Raw genomic sequence first — 17,091 nt, forward strand, 5'->3', positions numbered from 1 at the left:
ATTGGTGATTAAATCTGCCAATAAGTACAAAATCAGACTTTGAAAGTATGCCTGGTTTTGTACTTTTGTTTGTCCGCTGGTATGGGCGTGGCCTATGTGCCGCACAGTGAACGCTGCCATACGGAACGCTGCCGCAAAGAACGCAGGGTGTCGCTGATGTACGCCAATGACAGAAATAGTATATAAAGGTGTGCTAGAAAACCAAAATGTTGTTGCAAACATGGCTGGATCTCAATCTGAGGGAGACCAGGAGTGCCAGGAACTCTTTGCTCACCTGGACTCCAGCACCTCCTATGTGCCCCTCACCACAGACCAGCCAGTGGGAGAAGAGCAGCAACATCATCCCAATCTGCAGCTGGGCCATCTTCTGCCTCAGCAGAATCATTGGGAACACAGCAGATGGCTTCCCGACAGAGTAGCCTGGCCAGCATTACAAGTACAGCGACAGGTGGCCGTGGCCATGGCCGAAAGAGGCCGGCAGAGGAACCAAGCAGCAGGAACATGGCATTCGAACCGCAGGAGCTTGCCATACTGGTACCCCGTGCACGGGATTGGATAGAGTGTCCACAGGACAGGTTGAAACACACAAGGAGATGGAAGATTTTGGAGGACATAACTGTGGAGATTAATGCGGTAGCTTCACAAGTTCGTGAGGCGGAGCACGTAAAGAAGAGGCAAGTTCATGTGTGCTACATTTGAGCAGTACAAGACCAGTAATGTTTTAATTAGATGTTAGATGGAGTTGGTAAATGGTCGGTCACGTTGCTAGGAGGCACAGACATGATTGCCATGTCACTTAGTCGATAGTTATTGTAGGGTGAGTGTTAATGTATCTTCTAAGGGTTGATTTTATAGTTTAATATAATGTAAGTTATGTGTGATGAAGCACATGTTGTAATCTGTAGCAGATTGCAATGGCTGCTACAGCAAACATGAGGAGTGACATGTAGTAATATGTAAACTTTGATTGCAGGTGGCACGACTTCAAAACCATCCTCAAGAAGAAACTGACCAAACGGTGGGAACACAGCCACACCTCTGGGGCTGGCCCCATGCCAGGCCGCCTGAAGCTCACCCCCCTGGAGGAGATGGCCGAGTGCTGTATAGCAATAGAGGAGGTCCGGGGGGTGAGCAACATGGATAGCGAGGCCCCAGCGGAAGTCTTTGCTGCTTTTGTTGAAGGTAATTATTTGTCATGGCATAAGTAGTTGGTAGTAATTTTCTTGGAATGTGTTGTAATTGTAATTTTCTCTTTCACCAGCATCCCCACCGTTTGGTCAAGAATCTCTTGAGGAGGTGGAGGAGTCTGTGCCACCTGCCACCAGTGGCAGCCATGTGCAGCAGCAGCAGGGAACGGCCACAACGGATTACGACAGGTGGGTGCAGATGCTTGGGCAGATTCACCAGCAGGGAGAGTTAGCATCAGAGCGGATGCGTAGGACCGAGGAGGTCATGCAGGGTATTGTCAGCACCCAGCAGGCAATAGCTGGGAGCCAGCAGGCTATTGCTGAGACCTAGCAGGCCATGGCTGGCACCCAGCAGGCCATAGCTGCCAGCCTGCAGGTGCTGGCAGATCAAGCCCTGCGCCAAAATGACCTCCTCCTCCACCATAATGAGCTTATGGTGGAGCTAATTTCCAGCAATAGAGCCCTATTGTCATCCGTTTCTGGTGCATTTCCACCACCAGCACTCCCTGCTGGCAGAGGGGGAACACCATCCCCCCCCCTCACCAGCATCTGCTCCACCTGGGCCACCATCCCAACGTGGCCGTGGCCGAGGAGCTGCTGCACGTGGCAAGGAGCCTACCAGGGCCAAACGTGCCCGCAAATGAACTTGTGTCCGCATTAATCTCCACCCTTATGTCTTCCCAAATCTTTAATTTAGCTGTGTGTGTCAGCTTCCTGTGTCCAATCCCGTGCAGAGGGTACCCACATTTGCCCTCGGTTCGAATGTCTTGTTTGGTTCCCCTGTTGCCCTCTTTCGGCTACCATTACTGTCTGCTGTACTTGAAGTGTTGGTGCTATACTTTTGTTGTGAAGCCACCTGATGTGTTCCTAATGATTCTGCTGTGGCTATGTATGTCTATAATACATTGTTTTATTTTTGTACATTCCTGTTATGGTACCTTTTAATTTGTTGCATGTGTCCAAAAACATGCTTTTTCCATTTTTTGTTTGACGTTATTGTAATAAATTTATATTTTGATCCCCAAATGTGTGGTTATATTGGTAAATGTAGAAGTGACATGTCTATTTATATTAGTGATAGTAAGTTCTGTCCATTGGTTGCAGTGTAAATGTGTGTCAAAACTGCAGCATATATTTGTGTGTTTAGTAATGGTCCATTTAAGCTGCAATGGTTCCAATTGAAGCAATGAGAAGAGTGTAATTAATGAGTAAAGGAGTGGATTGTATTGCGTTCAGCTGACATTGGTTGAGGTGCGCCCATACTGATTGGGCGTTCCGATTGCCTAGCGCATGACCGAGTGGTGTCCGCAAAGAAATACTTGCTTATGGACACCGCATATTTCTTGCCTTTTGGTTCGTGTGCATTCGGTGTGCTGTCCGAATGCACGCCTACCAGAATGAGTGCACTCCCTCGTGCACGCCCATGTTTACGCCCAGTTTAGCCCACTTTGAAACTACGCCCCTGTGTACTTCCGAATGACGCCCATAATACGCCCATATCTCCCGAGTGAATGCGGTGCACATTTCTGTACGGTATTAGTGAGAACAAGTACGGAGACCTAGCGTGGCACATGCGCATAGCATTGCCCACGCATGCGCAGACGGCTAAAAAACGCCATCCGAAAGAATTCGGGAAAGTACGCATTGACCAGAATAAGGCCCTAAGAGAGGTAAGACATAAATCTCTCTTTATTCTTCGGTACCCAGGAGACACAGGGCTGATGCTAGGACATCTTGAAGCAACACCTTAAGGGTGGGGACGCGCCTGAGCAGCATTAAGCACACTCCGCCCAAAGGCTGAGTCTTGAAAAGCAAAAGTGTCAAAAGCGTAAAACCGCAAAAAGGTATTGTTGGACGACCAGGTCGCCGTTATACAAATCTGCTCTGCTGTTGAACCACCCCAAACAACCCACAAAGCACTCACAGACCTAGTGGAATGTGCACGAACCCCCTCAGGAACTAGGGGAGAGGTTCCAGGTATGCTTGCCAAATGACAGAACGAAGGTATAGAAACAAGTGTCTGTGGAGTAATTCAGCGCAATGAATTAAGTAGGGTGCAGCTGTTCAAACAGGAGAAGGTACACCACCTTCAAGGTACAGATTCAAAAAACAAATATGTTTGAATAGTAGCGCAACCCCCTTAAAAAGATGTAATGGACACAATAAATATTTATAAATTTATTGTGACAAAGAATGATAAAACAAGCATAATAAAATACATGTGTGATATTTACAAAAGATCCAAGGGTAGGTTTCAATTTCCTATGGTTACACCAGGCAAATATAACGAAGACTTTCTCTCACCATATGATGGGATTGCGGTGGGCTATGCTCCCATATGAAGTCCTGCGGCCACACCGCAGATGGCTTGGTGTAGAATGAGTCCTCAAGTAAAGTGCTGGTGCGTCCTTCAAAAAGTGTCTGGTCGTTTTAAAGTGCAAGGTGCCAGTGCACTGTGATGGGCAGTCTGTATCCAGAAAAGCTGCAACGCGTTTCGGAGAACTAAGTCCCCTTTTTCAAGCTGTGTATGGATACCTTTTGCCACAGACTCCTTTTAAACCCACTTCCTGGGTCTGATAAGTCTGCTCTTCCAATCAGAAACGCTGACGATTCGCGGGCAGGAAGTGCCGTGCGTTCCACACGGCACTTCCGGTTTGCGTTCCATTAGCCGCATCGTCACTTCCGCTTCCGGTTTTCGTATACGTGGATGCGGCTATGGACTCGGTACTTCGGCGCGCTCTGATCCTCTTATTTTGGTAGTGTGGACTCTGCTGCTTTAGTAAGCACCTCCCACTTGCTCTCACTTGAGGGATGTGGCTTCTCCTTCTATAAAGATATACTCGAGGTGCGCCCGCCATTTTGTTTAAGGGCAAGAGTGAGGGCAAATGGTGCTATGCTTCAAAACATCCAATTTTTTTTGGAGTTAACCCTGTGGAAAAGGGACACCTCCTCATATACCTCTCTGTGCAGTACTTTGTATTCCTGCATAGTCCATCCCTAATACCGGGAGGGTCCCCCTCCACTGGGTTTTTATTGCAGAATTGTAGTAGGTCCAGATTCACATATAATAAATAAGAAGAGATAAAAAAGAGTTTAATAAAATTTGCAATAAACATATGACATTCTAAAATATAATAGACTTTAAAAATAATGAATTCCTTAAAAATGAGTAAAAAACAGAGTGATAAAACAGTGAGCCGCAGATATACCTTATTCTAAAAACCACTTTAGTTCGAAATCGGCATTGTGGCCATTGGGATGAAGACTATTAAGTGTGAAAATCCACTTCATCTCGCTTTTGGCTAGCCTAATTTCAAGATCTCTGGTTTTCCAATTAGTAGATAACTGTTGGATCCCCAGAAATCTTATGATCTTATTCTCACATTTGTGGTGTACTTTTAGAAAGTGATCTGAAAGGGGGTGCGTCAGGCATCCTTTTTTTATATTGTAAATATGCTCTGCTGACCGCAATTTGAGATTTCGAGTGGTTTTTCCTATATATATTTTTTTACACTCGCATTCCAATAGATATATCACGTTTCGTGAATGGCACGTGATAAATTGGTTGATCTTATATTTAACCCCATTTACTTCGAAATGAGTGGCTTTTTTGTCAAAAGGTTTTGTGTTGGTAGCTTTACACATCAAGCAGGATCCACACCTGTGGAACCCCTTGTTGCGATCGCTACCTCCACTTTTCTCTGGTAGGGCGCTCTTCACCAAAAGATTTTTTAATGAGGGAGCTCGCCTATAAATAAATCTCGGTTTTTGGGGCATCACCCCCCCCAGCACAGGGTCATCCAGGAGTATCCTCCAATTTTTTTTGATGATTGCTTCTACCTTTTTGTGGTGGGATCCATATTGAGTAAAGAATGCCCACTCAGCAACACCCGATTTGTCATTTTTATCTTTCTTAGGTTTGACTTTGAGGAGATCTTGCCTATTCAACTGGTTGACCTTTTCTTTTGATGCTTGGAGATTTTCCAACGTATACCCTTTTTGTATGAATCTCTGATCCATTTCGGAGAACTGTTCTTCTAGTATCTCCTGCTTTGTACAGTTCCTTTTCAGACGCATGTATTGTCCGAATGGGATACTGTTAAGCCACCTTTCGTGGTGTTCACTGTTTTTTTGGATATATGAATTGGAATCTGTTTCCTTTCTGTGAGTTTTGGTATTAATACTCCCATGCTCAATATATATATGTAGATCCAGGAAAACTAGATTTGATTTACTCATAGTGAAAGTTAATTTAATATTAAAATCGTTCAAATTTAAAATGTCACAAAAATCCTTTAAAATCCTCTCCTCCCCTCTCCATATGAATAAAACATCATCTATAAATCTCCACCATGACACCAGATCCCCCCCTCCCGCCAACCTCTCATCCACCGCTCCCATCTCCCAGTAGGCCATGAAGAGGTTGGCGTAACTGGGGGCGAACCTGGTGCCCATGGCTGTTCCCTTTACCTGCAAATAGTAGCTGCCATTAAAATAAAAATAATTATTTGTTAAAATGAATAAAATGGACTCAACTAAAAACTCTTGTAGTTCTTTAGAGTACTCACTTTTATCTAAAAAGAACCTGATTGCTTCTTGTCCTTTTTGCCAATCTATGATTGTGTACAGTGTGCTAACGTCAGCACTGACTAAGAAGCAATCTTCTGTCCATTGGATAGAGTCCATTTTTCGTAAAACGTCCCCTGTGTCTTTCAAAAAGGAACGTGTTTTACTTACTAATGGCTGCAGGTAAAAGTCAACCAAGGCTGACAGGTTGGAGGTGATGCTTCCTGTCCCTGTAATTATTGGTCGCCCTGGGGGTTTCGTAAGATGTTTGTGAATTTTGGGCAATACATAAATAGTAGGTGTGGTGGGGTTGGAGATGTTAATAAAATCAAATTCTTCTTTAGATAAAAGATTATTTTCCATTGCTTTGGAGGTAAGTTCTTTTAGTCTCCCTGTTATTGGGGCTGTGGGGTCGCTTCTTAGCTTTTTATATGTTGAGGTATCGCCCAATTGTCTCTCAATTTCTTTCACATAATCAACTTTATTCATAATTACAACCCCACCCCCCTTATCCGCAGGTTTGACTATAATGGAGTCATTTTGTTGCAGATTATCAATTGCTTCCCACTCTTTCTTAGTAATGTTTTTCTTTTTAGATGTTTCAACATTTCTAAGTTCTTTCGTTACTATAGAATTGAAACAATCTATGCTGCCTTTTTTGACATGTTGGGGATAAAATTTAGATTTACAACGTAAAGAAGTTTTATTGACTGTTTCATTTTCTTCCCGGGGTATTGCTTGTTGTCTGTCATCACCCTCTTTGGATAAGAAGAATTTTTTAATGCTTACTTTTCTTACAAACTTTTGTAAATCTATAAACATCTCAAATGGGTTGGCTTTTGCCGTTGGAGCAAATTTTAAGCCCTTTTCTAATATTTTTTCTTCTTCTTGTGATAATTTTATGTCACTTAGATTGAAGATTTTTCCCTTTTGATTTGAGTTACTTAAACTTGAAGATTCATCTATTACGCTGTTTATGGGAGGGATTTTGGGGCGTGGCTTCCCTCCTCTCTTCCCTCTACGTGTTTTCTTTGTCATTCTCTTCTGGGGGGTATTCTGTCCCTCCCAAAAAAAGATTTCTGAGGTCTTAGTTCAAAATTATCATTCCTCAATGGTTCAAATCTGTTGTTTACACTAATGGGATCTCCCCTATTGGTGAATCTGTTCCATCTTTTTGGGGTAGCCCCCAAGTTGGGATGATGTCTCCTGGGTGTCTCAAAAACTGGACGTGGTCTTTCTCTATTGTTTGGAATGGTTGGTGGGTTTTGATAATTTCTTACCCGCCAATCATCATTCCCTTGATGCTGGACTCTTTGTTTGAAAGATTGTCTATTCCCCTTATGTGAATCCGTTTTCCTTAATTGCACCGGATTTTTAACAGAATTCTTTTGTTGTTTTTTCTTTAGACGTGGGGTTTCATTAATGTTCCCCTGAGTCTCACTTAATGGGGGAGGGTTCTTTTTAACAATATCAGCATCTATGTCTCTCTGATATTTTTTTCTTTTTCTGATCTGAAGCTCTCTAGAATTTTTTTCTAATTTGGCGAGAATATCTTTTTCTCTATTTATGACCTCATCTGAACCAGTATAAGGGGCAACGATAATTTTTAACCTATCGATTTCCCTATTAGTATCTAGCAATTCCCTCTTTCTTTCTTGTATAATCAATTCGGTGAGGGTTTTGGAACAATTGTGTATTATCATATTCCATTCCTTCAGGAAGTCCTCCCGAATAGAGTTAAACGAGGGGGTTTTCTCCAAAGTAAGCCCTTTGGGAACTAAATCTTTACTAAGATACTGTTCTAGAGTCATGATTTCCCACCATAACCGGTTTTCTTTTAATAAAACCTTTTCTAGATTTTTTAGAGTGGTAGTCAGGCTCTCCTCCTCTAAGGAGATGCCATTTGTTTCAGCTGAGAATACGTCCTTAATATTTTTTCTATTATCTCTATAGGTAAACATCTTTTGCAGCTTTTTAACTCCACAGACTTGGTGTAAAATTGGACAATGGTATAGAAACAAGTGTCTGTGGAGTAATTCAGCGCAATGAATTAAGTAGGGTGCAGCTGTTCAAACAGGAGAAGGTACACCACCTTCAAGGTACAGATTCAAAAAACAAATATGTTTGAATAGTAGCGCAACCCCCTTAAAAAGATGTAATGGACACAATAAATATTTATAAATTTATTGTGACAAAGAATGATAAAACAAGCATAATAAAATACATGTGTGATATTTACAAAAGATCCAAGGGTAGGTTTCAATTTCCTATGGTTACACCAGGCAAATATAACGAAGACTTTCTCTCACCATATGATGGGATTGCGGTGGGCTATGCTCCCATATGAAGTCCTGCGGCCACACCGCAGATGGCTTGGTGTAGAATGAGTCCTCAAGTAAAGTGCTGGTGCGTCCTTCAAAAAGTGTCTGGTCGTTTTAAAGTGCAAGGTGCCAGTGCACTGTGATGGGCAGTCTGTATCCAGAAAAGCTGCAACGCGTTTCGGAGAACTAAGTCCCCTTTTTCAAGCTGTGTATCCATACACAGCTTGAAAAAGGGGACTTAGTTCTCCGAAACGCGTTGCAGCTTTTCTGGATACAGACTGCCCATCACAGTGCACTGGCACCTTGCACTTTAAAACGACCAGACACTTTTTGAAGGACGCACCAGCACTTTACTTGAGGACTCATTCTACACCAAGCCATCTGCGGTGTGGCCGCAGGACTTCATATGGGAGCATAGCCCACCGCAATCCCATCATATGGTGAGAGAAAGTCTTCGTTATATTTGCCTGGTGTAACCATAGGAAATTGAAACCTACCCTTGGATCTTTTGTAAATATCACACATGTATTTTATTATGCTTGTTTTATCATTCTTTGTCACAATAAATTTATAAATATTTATTGTGTCCATTACATCTTTTTAAGGGGGTTGCGCTACTATTCAAACATATTTGTTTTTTGAATCTGTACCTTGAAGGTGGTTTACCTTCTCCTGTTTGAACAGCTGCACCCTACTTAATTCATTGCGCTGAATTACTCCACAGACACTTGTTTCTATACCATTGTCCAATTTTACACCAAGTCTGTGGAGTTAAAAAGCTGCAAAAGATTTTTACCTATAGAGATAATAGAAAAAATATTAAGGACGTATTCTCAGCTGAAACAAATGGCATCTCCTTAGAGGAGGAGAGCCTGACTACCACTCTAAAAAATCTAGAAAAGGTTTTATTAAAAGAAAACCGGTTATGGTGGGAAATCATGACTCTAGAACAGTATCTTAGTAAAGATTTAGTTCCCAAAGGGCTTACTTTGGAGAAAACCCCCTCGTTTAACTCTATTCGGGAGGACTTCCTGAAGGAATGGAATATGATAATACACAATTGTTCCAAAACCCTCACCGAATTGATTATACAAGAAAGAAAGAGGGAATTGCTAGATACTAATAGGGAAATCGATAGGTTAAAAATTATCGTTGCCCCTTATACTGGTTCAGATGAGGTCATAAATAGAGAAAAAGATATTCTCGCCAAATTAGAAAAAAATTCTAGAGAGCTTCAGATCAGAAAAAGAAAAAAATATCAGAGAGACATAGATGCTGATATTGTTAAAAAGAACCCTCCCCCATTAAGTGAGACTCAGGGGAACATTAATGAAACCCCACGTCTAAAGAAAAAACAACAAAAGAATTCTGTTAAAAATCCGGTGCAATTAAGGAAAACGGATTCACATAAGGGGAATAGAAAATCTTTCAAACAAAGAGTCCAGCATCAAGGGAATGATGATTGGCGGGTAAGAAATTATCAAAACCCACCAACCATTCCAAACAATAGAGAAAGACCACGTCCAGTTTTTGAGACACCCAGGAGACATCATCCCAACTTGGGGGCTACCCCAAAAAGATGGAACAGATTCACCAATAGGGGAGATCCCATTAGTGTAAACAACAGATTTGAACCATTGAGGAATGATAATTTTGAACTAAGACCTCAGAAATCTTTTTTTGGGAGGGACAGAATACCCCCCAGAAGAGAATGACAAAGAAAACACGTAGAGGGAAGAGAGGAGGGAAGCCACGCCCCAAAATCCCTCCCATAAACAGCGTAATAGATGAATCTTCAAGTTTAAGTAACTCAAATCAAAAGGGAAAAATCTTCAATCTAAGTGACATAAAATTATCACAAGAAGAAGAAAAAATATTAGAAAAGGGCTTAAAATTTGCTCCAACGGCAAAAGCCAACCCATTTGAGATGTTTATAGATTTACAAAAGTTTGTAAGAAAAGTAAGCATTAAAAAATTCTTCTTATCCAAAGAGGGTGATGACAGACAACAAGCAATACCCCGGGAAGAAAATGAAACAGTCAATAAAACTTCTTTACGTTGCAAATCTAAATTTTATCCCCAACATGTCAAAAAAGGCAGCATAGATTGTTTCAATTCTATAGTAACGAAAGAACTTAGAAATGTTGAAACATCTAAAAAGAAAAACATTACTAAGAAAGAGTGGGAAGCAATTGATAATCTGCAACAAAATGACTCCATTATAGTCAAACCTGCGGATAAGGGGGGTGGGGTTGTAATTATGAATAAAGTTGATTATGTGAAAGAAATTGAGAGACAATTGGGCGATACCTCAACATATAAAAAGCTAAGAAGCGACCCCACAGCCCCAATAACAGGGAGACTAAAAGAACTTACCTCCAAAGCAATGGAAAATAATCTTTTATCTAAAGAAGAATTTGATTTTATTAACATCTCCAACCCCACCACACCTACTATTTATGTATTGCCCAAAATTCACAAACATCTTACGAAACCCCCAGGGCGACCAATAATTACAGGGACAGGAAGCATCACCTCCAACCTGTCAGCCTTGGTTGACTTTTACCTGCAGCCATTAGTAAGTAAAACACGTTCCTTTTTGAAAGACACAGGGGACGTTTTACGAAAAATGGACTCTATCCAATGGACAGAAGATTGCTTCTTAGTCAGTGCTGACGTTAGCACACTGTACACAATCATAGATTGGCAAAAAGGACAAGAAGCAATCAGGTTCTTTTTAGATAAAAGTGAGTACTCTAAAGAACTACAAGAGTTTTTAGTTGAGTCCATTTTATTCATTTTAACAAATAATTATTTTTATTTTAATGGCAGCTACTATTTGCAGGTAAAGGGAACAGCCATGGGCACCAGGTTCGCCCCCAGTTACGCCAACCTCTTCATGGCCTACTGGGAGATGGGAGCGGTGGATGAGAGGTTGGCGGGAGGGGGGGATCTGGTGTCATGGTGGAGATTTATAGATGATGTTTTATTCATATGGAGAGGGGAGGAGAGGATTTTAAAGGATTTTTGTGACATTTTAAATTTGAACGATTTTAATATTAAATTAACTTTCACTATGAGTAAATCAAATCTAGTTTTCCTGGATCTACATATATATATTGAGCATGGGAGTATTAATACCAAAACTCACAGAAAGGAAACAGATTCCAATTCATATATCCAAAAAAACAGTGAACACCACGAAAGGTGGCTTAACAGTATCCCATTCGGACAATACATGCGTCTGAAAAGGAACTGTACAAAGCAGGAGATACTAGAAGAACAGTTCTCCGAAATGGATCAGAGATTCATACAAAAAGGGTATACGTTGGAAAATCTCCAAGCATCAAAAGAAAAGGTCAACCAGTTGAATAGGCAAGATCTCCTCAAAGTCAAACCTAAGAAAGATAAAAATGACAAATCGGGTGTTGCTGAGTGGGCATTCTTTACTCAATATGGATCCCACCACAAAAAGGTAGAAGCAATCATCAAAAAAAATTGGAGGATACTCCTGGATGACCCTGTGCTGGGGGGGGTGATGCCCCAAAAACCGAGATTTATTTATAGGCGAGCTCCCTCATTGAAAAATCTTTTGGTGAAGAGCGCCCTACCAGAGAAAAGTGGAGGTAGCGATCGCAACAAGGGGTTCCACAGGTGTGGATCCTGCTTGATGTGTAAAGCTACCAACACAAAACCTTTTGACAAAAAAGCCACTCATTTCGAAGTAAATGGGGTTAAATATAAGATCAACCAATTTATCACGTGCCATTCACGAAACGTGATATATCTATTGGAATGCGAGTGTAAAAAAATATATATAGGAAAAACCACTCGAAATCTCAAATTGCGGTCAGCAGAGCATATTTACAATATAAAAAAAGGATGCCTGACGCACCCCCTTTCAGATCACTTTCTAAAAGTACACCACAAATGTGAGAATAAGATCATAAGATTTCTGGGGATCCAACAGTTATCTACTAATTGGAAAACCAGAGATCTTGAAATTAGGCTAGCCAAAAGCGAGATGAAGTGGATTTTCACACTTAATAGTCTTCATCCCAATGGCCACAATGCCGATTTCGAACTAAAGTGGTTTTTAGAATAAGGTATATCTGCGGCTCACTGTTTTATCACTCTGTTTTTTACTCATTTTTAAGGAATTCATTATTTTTAAAGTCTATTATATTTTAGAATGTCATATGTTTATTGCAAATTTTATTAAACTCTTTTTTATCTCTTCTTATTTATTATATGTGAATCTGGACCTACTACAATTCTGCAATAAAAACCCAGTGGAGGGGGACCCTCCCGGTATTAGGGATGGACTATGCAGGAATACAAAGTACTGCACAGAGAGGTATATGAGGAGGTGTCCCTTTTCCACAGGGTTAACTCCAAAAAAAATTGGATGTTTTGAAGCATAGCACCATTTGCCCTCACTCTTGCCCTTAAACAAAATGGCGGGCGCACCTCGAGTATATCTTTATAGAAGGAGAAGCCACACCCCTCAAGTGAGAGCAAGTGGGAGGTGCTTACTAAAGCAGCAGAGTCCACACTACCAAAATAAGAGGATCAGAGCGCGCCGAAGTACCGAGTCCATAGCCGCATCCACGTATACGAAAACCGGAAGCGGAAGTGACGATGCGGCTAATGGAACGCAAACCGGAAGTGCCGTGTGGAACGCACGGCACTTCCTGCCCGCGAATCGTCAGCGTTTCTGATTGGAAGAGCAGACTTATCAGACCCAGGAAGTGGGTTTAAAAGGAGTCTGTGGCAAAAGGTATCCATACACAGCTTGAAAAAGGGGACTTAGTTCTCCGAAACGCGTTGCAGCTTTTCTGGATACAGACTGCCCATCACAGTGCACTGGCACCTTGCACTTTAAAACGACCAGACACTTTTTGAAGGACGCACCAGCACTTTACTTGAGGACTCATTCTACACCAAGCCATCTGCGGTGTGGCCGCAGGACTTCATATGGGAGCATAGCCCACCGCAATCCCATCATATGGTGAGAGAAAGTCTTCGTTATATTTGCCTGGTGTAACCATAGAAAATTGAAACCTACCCTTGGATCTTTTGTAAATATCACACATGTATTTTATTATGCTTGTTTTATCATTCTTTGTCACAATAAATTTATAAATATTTATTGTGTCCATTACATCTTTTTAAGGGGGTTGCGCTACTATTCAAACATATTTGTTTTTTGAAATGACAGAACGAAGCCAGCGGGGTTTGGTCTGCTTAATTGCAGGCCAACCATGCTTGTGAAAACTGTACAAGACAAAAAGCGCCTCCGATTTCCTAATATCCCTGTGCTCTTCGGATCCGAAGAGCACAGACCACTCAGCAGAGACCCCGGACCCATGAAAGGCCTGGACCAAAATTTCTTGGTTCATGTGGAACCTAGACAACTAGACCTTACCTTAGGAAGATGACCCAGTCTGGTCCTGTGGACAGCCCTATCTGGGTGAAAGATCAAAATGGGGAACAGCAGGAGGGGGCCGACAGGTCTGAGACTCTCCTGGCCAAATCAATGGCCAACAGAAAAATAGTTTTCTAAGTATGCCACGGTAAGTCCACTGAATGCAGAGGCTCAAAGGGAGGTGCCTGAAGAACTCTGAGAACTAAGAAAAGATCCCACAGAGACACAGGTGGACCAAAAGGTGGCTGGATATGCAGGACACCCTGCAGAAACGTTCTGGTAATAAGAAGCTTCCTCATGAACAGGATGTACAAGGCCGAAATACGGACGTTCATGGAATAAAGCCACAAACTGGTGGAAAGTTTTGTGATTCAACCGCCGCTCAGCAAACAAAGAATAGTAAGCTCTCCAGATTAGATAATACACACCCTCAGAAGAAAGCTTGTGTGCCAGGAGCATGGTACAGAGGACTCTAGACGCCCTTGTGATTGATATAAGACACTGCTGTCACGTTGTGGACTGGACTTGTACCGTAAGACACTGGAGCCAGCTTTCCGCCAAAAATAGCTCCCAAAAGACTGCCCTCAACTCCAATATATAAAGGCATAGTAGGCTTTCCTGAGGACTGCAAAGGCCATGAAAGGACCACTAACAAGAGACTACTCACCACCCCCGAAGGCTGGCATCTGTGGTGAGGAGGGTTCATTCCCGAATCCAGAAAGGTCGCCCCACCTCGAGCTTGCAATCCAGAATCTACCAAGACCTAGAGAGACGTACCACCGGGGACAGGACAATGAGCTGTGACCAATCTGTGAGATCCCGACCACTTGCTCAGAACCTCCTTCTGCAAAGGACGGGAATGGAATTGGGTTACTCTGCCATGTCAAAGGTCGACACCATCGACCCCAAGACCTTCATGCAAGCATGCACAGACATCCACCTGTGAGAAGGGAGATCTCGCACGTGGAATTGCAGAGTTCTGCGACTCTACTCGGGAAGATATATCAGCTGCCTGAGAGTGTCCAATAGAGCCCCAGATTTATCATGGACTGCATGGGTACCATGGAGGACTGGGGCCAGTTGATAATCCAGCCGTGAGTCTGTAACAACTGCACCACTGTGGACAGGTGTTCCTGAAGGACCTCCTCTGACTGGGCCAAGATCAGCAGGTCATCCAGGTACAGCAGGATATGGATACCCTGTCTCTGAAGCCTGCTGCTCATGACCACCATGACCTCTGTAAACACGCGGGGAGAGTCCAAACTGTAGTACTTGAAACTGAAAGTGTCGTCCCTGCACCACAAACCTTAGGAATTTCTGATGTTCCAGATGAATGGATACATGTAAATAGGCATCCTTGATGTACAGGGAAGCCATGAAATCCCACAGTTCAAATGCGAGAACAATCGATTGCAGGTTTTCCATCCAAAATCGGGGATTACGTATTTATAGGCATTTAAAAGTTAAGTATGGGATGGTAAGTGCTGTTGGAATTCTGCACCAAGAACAGGCTGGCATAGAAACTGGTCCACCACTGTGGTGGGGGTACCGGCGTTATGACTCCAGACCATGGGTCTTCAAACTGTGGCCCTCCAGATGTTGTGAAACTACATGTTCCAACATGCATTGCCACATTTTTTTCCTATAAGAGCATGCCAAAACTGTCAGGGCATGCTGGGACATGTAGTTTCACAACATCTGGAGGGCCACCGTTTGAAGACCCATGCTCCAGACGTTAGGAAATGATGGATGGCCAATTCTAAGGCTTTGGCTTTTTCTGAGTCCTGAGGAAAATCTGTTGAAAAATAGGAGCGGGTTTGTTGATGATGAAATGTTAGGACATAACCCCGCTACACTACTTCCAGCACCAAAGCGTCTGTTGTGGATTCCCGCCACAAGTCCCCAATTCCCACCAGATGGCATCCTACCCTGGGCTCCCCCAGGCGGAGGCGGGCCCTGTCATGCAGAAGACTTGTCGGCGGGCTTTGAGTCTGGGCATCTGGTTTCCCAAGGCTGCTTAGAACTGAAAGGTAGAAGGGCAAGACAGAGGAGCAGGAATGAATGGCAGAAATGCCATATTTGAGGCTGCCAGTGTCTCCACTATTTTATCAAGTTCTGAACCAAAAAGGACAGATCCCTCAAAAAGGAGCGCCTCTAAAACTTTTTTGGAATCTGCGTCAGCTTTTCAGGAGTAAAGCCATTGGGATTGCCTGGCTGCAATCGCCAAATTGGGAACGCATGAGGCGAGAGTACCCCCACTTCCTTCTTCCATTGCGGACTGTGGATTACAAACATTTGGGTAAAAAACCCTAAACCTGGGACTCAAAAACAGACAATACCTCCGACTGGGGATATCCAAAAGAGATCAGAGGACAGCATAACAACTTCACGGGGACCACCTCAAGTGCAGCTTGGAGTAGTGGGAGCCATTCCAGATATGTGAGTGACAGTGAATGTTTCTCTCCCCTTCTTAATACTGTCCGTAGAGTCCACATACAAGATCCACATACAAAAAGGACCAGTGGGGTGCAATATCCAAAAATCTTGCCCTTAATCAAAGTCGAGATTTTTATTCACCTGCAACTTGCACCAATTGCTTGCCATTTAGTGGTATTTTAGTGGTATATTTATGAATATATGTATACATGAATAATGTTTATGATAATTTTATTTTGATTGTTTAATAACCAATAAATTGTCAAAACTTAATGTGTTTAAATTTCTTCCTCAAATAGCGCAGTTACAGAACTTTTTTTTCGCTTGTATGCATCAGGGACGGACTATCCCTAATTCTAACTGCTGCTTGATTCGACAAAAGGGCCCTGTGCATCGCCTGGTAATCACCCTAGTGGTATTACACAACTGTATTTTTTCTTCATGAGGCCAGAGTACCCTGATTAATAGAGGCTTCACCCAAATACAGGGAAGAAAGAAAGTTTGATAGCGCTATTTGAGGAAGAAATTTAAACGCATCAATTTTATAACAATTTATTAATCAATAAGAAAAAAATAAAATTAGCATAAACATGATTCATGTATACATAAATTCATAAAAATAATACTAAAATACCATTCAATGGCAAGCGAAATGGTGCAAATGGTGCAAAATTGCAGGTTGTTAAATCTCCACTTTGATTATGGGCAAAATAATTTTTGATGGTAGCAAAGAAATTGAATGGTTCCTTGGGCGCAAAAAGGTGTTTATTGGAATAAAAAGAATAATAAAATCATCACATATAAAAGAAGTTAAAAGATGCAATTAATCCCTCTCACCCAGTGTCGGTGGTGGAGCCACAGATGGCAAAGGCAGAGTGTCCTAAAAAATAGATCCACCCTGCAGGCTCCACAAGCTTAGCACTGGGCTGGGTCCTTGGGTAGTAGCAGCAGTCCTGGGCCAACGCGTCAAGGCTCACAGCCTTGAAAAATATTCCTAGAGAATCGAAACGCGTTGGCCCAGGACTGCTGCTAATACCCAAGGACCCAGCCCAGTGCTAAGCTTGTGGAGCCTGCAGGGTGGATCTATTTTTTAGGACACTCTGCCTTTGCCATCTGTGGCTCCACCACCGACACTGGGTGAGAGGGATTAATT

The sequence above is a fragment of the Crinia signifera genome, chromosome 4 (assembly GCF_055691185.1).
Source record: "Crinia signifera chromosome 4, ASM5569118v1, whole genome shotgun sequence".
Lineage (NCBI taxonomy): Eukaryota > Metazoa > Chordata > Amphibia > Anura > Myobatrachidae > Crinia > Crinia signifera.